We start from the raw sequence: 6,800 nt of genomic DNA, 5'->3' as shown, positions 1-6,800 counted from the left end.
ATACAGACGGATAAAATACATTTTATATATTGCAGACAAGCCATGGTGGGTCTTACATATGTACAGTATGTATGTAAACTTTTATATACAATCGTTTTTACAAATTAAAAAAGCTTTGCTTCTATTTTTCTTTGTGTATATATATGTATATTTACATATACATATATATATTTATATATTTGTATATAGATAGATTTTTTTATATATTCCCCACTAGCATTTGTACTACAATAATGAAAAAGAAAATCATTTACATATTTGTAAATCCATTTTCTCTTTTTATATTACAAATGTATTTTCATAAAAATATATCTCTGTACAAAAAAAGTTAGATTTTTTTTTTTATTTGTTAACATATTTTTCTCAGAGACACTTTCCCTCTGCAGATGCTCCGTTGACACACAGTTCATGTTTGTCAGCTTCTTTACAAGTTTCCCTTTTGGTGTGCAGCAAGACATATTTCTTTGCCCTTCACTATATTGTTCTGTTGAGGCCTTCAAGAGCCATGTCGATCCCACTTAGGTGCCACGACTTTATAAATTTCAGTTTCACAAAGAAGCTGTATGAGAGAGCAACAGCAAACAAACCAAAAGTTGAGAAAAACACAGAAAAGATGCAACGTCATACTTCTTTGAACAACAAATAGGAATGTAAAGTTGCGGTAAAAAGAAATAAAAAAGGAGTTTTCTTTTTAAGTATTGGACTTAAGAATTTACTTCCATAATCTTCCTTTCAACACTAAAACAATCTAACAATACGTTGGTTTCAAATATAAAACAGTGTAGAAAGTAAACATCTGATGTACTCTAATAAAATAAAACACATTCATCAGTGGAGGAGCGGTGGTTTAAGAGATTAAATAATCTATCTAAACAAATTATTTAACTAAGTTAGAGTCAAGATTTGCCATTTTTCATACTATAAATTTGAAACTGAAGAAATTCCAACATCATCAGAGAATGTATCACTTCAGTAATAAATAAATAAAAACAAATGTATTACACAGTGATTGAATTCAAGCATATATTTAAGGTAATTGTGATGATTTTTACTGAAAAAATAAGTTTTTTTTATCACTGAATATAGGGACAGATTCTTTAAGATGTACGTTTTGATCTACACAATTAAGACTGTCGAATTTCAGCATATAGTCACCGATGCCGTCAAGGATAGAAAGCCACATAAGTTCATTGCTAAAGATGGCAGTTCAGAGTTCTCTATTCAACCATGTTCTTTGAAAGCTCAGTGAACGGGAAAACATCTTTGAAGCAGAATCTATTCAGGAGTTTGGGGGAAATGTACCTGCCATAGATAGAACCTGGAGTTGGTGCTTTAAAATGTATCCCTGCTTTTGATGGGCTATCGTCAAGAAAAAAAATAAAAGAGAGATAATGCTGACAAGTTGAAGGCTTAACAGACCTTGACTTCATTAACACTTCAAGAGTCCAACAGCCTGATCGCTTCTATAGCATATGTTGCAGTGATTTATGCGTAGGAGTCCAGGCCAACTGTTAGAGGGATTCACTGTACAATATGTCACCATACTTTTTAAATGGCCAACATTTTGCTTTAGAGACACTGAATTTTGTATGTATGTATCCTTTAATGGCATGCAATAATCATCACAATCAGCAAAAATACATGCTTGAAACAAGTGTAGAACAAAATATATAGATTCATAACATAATTCTAATTTATTGGAATTGAGGTGCACCTGTGTTTCCCTTGACACATTGAAATGGACCGACAGGTAAAAACAAACTGAACAGCTTTGGGTGTTTTTTTTGTAGCTATTAATATGTGTTGACAGTGAAAGATGGGAGATTATAAATGATAGCTGCTGCAGAGAGTGTCACTCTGAATAACTGATGGATTGCTTGTTTTCTTTTTTTACTGCATGCAGAGTGTGGCCTGTGTTGAAAAGTCAGAGCTCTTGCTGAAGAGAGAGAGAAGACGGAGGCTTTTGCTCTGCTCCCTGACTGAGAGGAAACTCGGTGAACTCAAAGACCATAGCTGTGGCATGTTACATTATAGAAGAGATGGCGAACAGGATGGGGACTTGGAAGCTGTGTGGGGCTGATAACTAAAATGAGCCAGAATGAACAGAGTTAGTGATTTAAAATATTAAAAAAAAGAAGCACGCATTCACCAGCTGCTATCAAGGAAGGCTGAGTTCTAACTGTTGCAGCTCAAACCGACCCTCTATGATTCTCATTTTCATTTAACTGTAGTGAAGTGAGAAGCTTTTCAGCAATGTAAGTTGGATTTAATGGTAAACACCTCAAAAGAGCTAAATCCTAATTGTAAAGTTATATTTCTGCACTATTTAACCCATATTTCTTTCAAGAAAGTTTGCTTCCAATTAAAAAGTAGAAAAAAAGTTTTTTTAATTGGATCCATTTGGAAATTTTTGTTTGATTCACAAAGCAACCTCTAAGCAATCGACGAAAAACAGGAGTGAAAAAAGGGAATCAAGCAGACAACTTTCTGTATATTTATTCTTGTGCATCAAACCACGGAGATAATAAGGCAAAATGGATCTCTACTCTGACATCTTTAGAAGCTATGTTTCCTCCCCCCGTATGATCAAATCAACAGGAGATTTTCTATCAATTGGGGCTGTCAGCCAGAGACTCGGCTTGGTTTGGAATATCGGAATGATATGTAAACCCATGCAAATATGTTTGCAAAAGAGCTGCTAAAGTGGAGTGGTGATTTTATGGGTTATGGCAAGGCACTACAATGAACATAAAGTGCTAATTGAAACTGGAATAGATAAAGTCATATTTATTATCTGACATTTCAATGACTGTTTCTCTACTTTCTTTAAAATGATCCCATCTTAATAGAATCATTCACATGAAGTCCATTGCTGGGTTATAGTTGTTGAGTCATACAGCACAATTCAGCTAAATAGAATCAGTTTTTTTAAGGGAAATTTGAGGTGATAGTAGCATTAGCTACTTAACTTACTGCACCAATTTTAAAGAAGCGTGGGAAAAGTTGCCATTTTAGAATAAATTGAGAGGAAAAGCTCCTCCAAAGTGGCTTGAACGGATATCTAATAAAGCCATAATATTCGCTGAAATGTTTGAGTTTTGATTTAAAGCCAAATAAACGCACCATCCAACTACTGCAGAAAACTGTAAGAATTGGACACGGGTGTCCTCGGGATTATATGAATGTAACTGCTCTTCTCTCTGTGAAATCTCCAGGGTAATTCAATCATTTCCCTTTCTATCGTTTAAACTCCAGAGGAGGAAAATGGACAAATATTATACTGAAACAGTCAAGATAAACGAGAGCCTTAAAAGTAATAAAATTGTCAAAGCAATTACTGAACCACAGTGAAAATGATTGAGGGAACAACGCAGCTATTGGATTAAAGGGACTTAATTTCTTTGAAAAAAAAAAATAAAAAATTCTTTTTGAGTTGTATTTCCCAGATTTTCAATTATGCAAAAAAATAAAAAAGAAATTAATTCGGTTTAGGTATTCAATTATTTGTTTTTCTGCACTCCAATGCTCTATTCTGTAAGTAAAGACATGCTCAATATTATTATAGGTTTAATGGTTTCTCAATTTGACAGCTAAATAACAAAAAAAAAGCTAAATGTAAAGGCTCACCTTCTATCAGGGAAATTCAAGCACGATTCACCCCATTGAGCACCGTCAGGGTAAACAGGTCTACAAAATGGGTCATAAAAGTCCTCTCAATGGAACCCAAAGCACAAAGCAGATTCCCACAGATACATTTGATGAAATTCCCCCTTTTTGTTGCGGAGAAAAAACAATATTTTCCTGTAATTTTCTCCCAAGCAGTGTGAGATAAGGAGTGTTAGAATTACAGGCATACATTTTTTTTCCCTATATCATATTTATCATTTCCAATTTAATGCGCGGCAGTAATCAGTATGCTAGTGACTCCCCCGCTGTCACAGCCTGGAGCAAGCAGTCTTCAACGTTTTTATGATGAGCAAAAAAAGACAAAACAAAAGAAAGAATCTTCTTCTTTAAAGGATGGGGCTGTCAGAAGTTATCTGGGAGGGAAAAGCCCTGAACCTAATCCACAGGGAATGGAACAATGACTGATACGCTTTTCAAGCTCTGATGCCTTCATTTGAACATTTTTAAGAAATTAGAATATTTATAGAATGGGTTTTTTTTTCCTAAGGCCAGGTGTACAGAGCTATTAATATACCTTAAGGGGACAGTAAAGACTCTGCAATGGTTTTATTTTCATTATGTTCTCACTTACTTCTGATTGTATGTTGAAATGTGCTAAGATTATATTTGAGGTGAAAGAAAGAAGCAGATAAGATGGAACCTCCATTATAGTTTGACTTGAACATTTTAAGATTTTGATGCTGTAGTAGCGTATATAAACTGTCTTACTTTTTACAAGACACCTTCAATTTAGTAGATTTCTGTCCTCTTCCTTCGTTAAATTTGTGGGTTGTAAATGTTAAGCTGATCTTTAGTTAACAGGATAATTTCCCACTAAAGCACATAAGTAAACCACCATCATGTTGCTGCATGAATGGCAGCATGTGACGTATCCCAGATGTTTACTGCACTCACGGTGAAAGTGGAACAGAATGATAAATTCTAGTTTGTAAATGAACTGATGCAAAAGGCAGCATCTATCTGGACAGTCTTGGTATAATAAACAATAAACCATTATATTTTCAGCTTTTCCTGTGAAATGTTCAATGCTTAATATCTGTGCAATGATTTTGTATTCAATTGATGCACATATAATATTTTGCAGAAAAAAATAAAGTAAATTTTTCCTAAAATAAGTGCATTTTTTGTTGAATTTAGCAGGTAAGTGAGACATTCTCATAAATGGAATAAGAATATATGCATTTAAAATAAGGGAAAATAACCCTGAATTCTCCTACTTCAAGTACATAATATGTTATATCTTATCTTAAGGGTAAAAGCTGCTCATCTTATTAGCAGATTATCTTATTTATCTACTCAAATTAAGGGTAAAACTACCTTTACTCTTTTTTAGATCGCTTTCTGCAGTTGTTTTATAAGTCAAATCAGCTATATTGGGGTTCCTTCTAAATTGACTGTTGTGAGCCTTTGATTGCTCTCATCTCTCTATAAACTTACTGTGATATGACATATCTCAAAAACAAACAAGAACTAAACACAAGAAAGTACTTTTCAAGAACTTCCTCTAAAAATAAAAGGGGGTAATGCATTCATCCCAAACACCATGCCACATTCAAACAGGGGGAAACAAATCTAAAGGTTGAATTTGGATAAAAAAAAAAAAAAAAAAAACAGGTGAAAGCTATTTTTTCTTTTCTTTTTGTTTTTTTTTCCCCAGTATGCACTATTCTATATGAATGAGCCATGAGTCCGTGCTACAGCTTTGCCCTGAGAGGTGGATATGAATGACAAATGAAAGTTGTCACGACTGATGTCCATAGAAATGCATCAAAGCTTCTGTCCACATTTCAAACAGGAATCATCTTTGTATCCGTAAAAAAATTTGGACACCTAATTAGGCTTCAAATAAGAAAAAGCAAAAATGAATGTATTTAATTACAGCATTCTAAATGTATAACAGAATAAAGATTGCTGCTGATTGAACATACATTCTGATTTTTTTTTGTCTCATTATGTGACCTTTAATTGATGGGTTATATTTCTTTCAATTATTGTTTTCCTGATCTTTAGCATTCCTACAATAGAATTCATCACCTATAATCGAAACAGCTGGATTTGAAGCAGGATTTTAGGTTAAAACCACCAAAGTATACACAGGTGGGCACACAGACACTCTCATCACACTGTGGTCACTAATGTCCGCTCTCTACTTCTTCAAAACAGCTTTAGCTACCTTTTAACCTCCTCTTCAGCAACAGAAATAGGAGGAAGAGCTCAAAAACAAAATATAGAAAGTGTTTTCCACATGGCCTTGAAAACGTAAACTGTCGGTCTTCAATAAAAACCTTTTGACAGCCGAAACTGTAGAGATTACAGAGAAAACAGTGCTCCCAATTACTCATCACAGAAAGCTGGCAGCATAAAACAAAAGAAACAAAAAAATCAAACAGAAAACAAAAAAGAGGGATGAATTTCAACAATCTAGGCAGTTTCTCTTTGCCTCGCACACACCAAGATGTGGCTGCCCACCACACAGTGCAGAGTTCTTTGTTAGCTACAGGTACATTTTATGACTTACACAAACTTCCCTTTGGGTTTAGGTGAAGGGCAATGAGAAAAGTCATCACAGCTTTGCCTCAAGCAGTACTCTTGCCAGCAGCAGGTTCAGATGGAAGCTTTTCCTTAGAATATGGAACATGATCAAGAAACCATGTATAGTTACAGAGAGCTGTTTCTTGTTGACCTTTGATAAAGGCGTTGCTCTCATATAGTTGCTTTGCTTGTTTCCTTCAGCTACAAGGCTCTGTGACTGAAGATGTTTCTTGAAGTTGTTTCAGCAAATAAAATAATCTTGTTCTTTCCATCTGTACCAGGAGCTATGGATGCCCTCTGCCAGCAGCTGGGGTTGTGGTGCAGCTTTCCGTCCTTAACGTACTGCAGGTTGCAACACACAGCAAAGATATTGGAATAATGAAAAAAGGGAGTGAGCGATAAGACAAAATGTACAGAAAGGATCCAAATAAAATAGGGACAAGAGAGTTATAAAGAAAATATATTTTTTAAAAGTAAACCAAAAAAAGAAATTAGTAAAATAAAAGATCAGACTACATAAGCTGAGTAAGAATAAAGAAACAGCATTTAGAAAAGTAGTTGGAAAAACAGAGTGAAGCCTT

At 34.5% G+C, this 6,800-nt stretch overlaps 1 protein-coding gene across 1 annotated transcript in view; it reads right to left on the bottom strand.

Annotated features, from left to right (window-relative positions):
- Positions 1-272: 272 nt before the first annotated feature.
- Positions 273-6,800, bottom strand: part of csmd2 (CUB and Sushi multiple domains 2) — a 336,283-nt gene continuing 329,755 nt past the window's right edge. Inside the window, exon 70 of the mRNA XM_015371540.1 lies at positions 273-6,561. The gene's annotated coding sequence lies outside the window, so the exon portion shown is untranslated. The remainder of the gene's footprint in view (positions 6,562-6,800) is intronic.

Source organism: Cyprinodon variegatus, unplaced genomic scaffold (assembly GCF_000732505.1).
Source record: "Cyprinodon variegatus isolate N-32 unplaced genomic scaffold, C_variegatus-1.0 Scaffold60, whole genome shotgun sequence".
NCBI classification, from domain to species: domain Eukaryota; kingdom Metazoa; phylum Chordata; class Actinopteri; order Cyprinodontiformes; family Cyprinodontidae; genus Cyprinodon; species Cyprinodon variegatus.
This window is presented reverse-complemented; position numbering and strand designations above follow the sequence as displayed.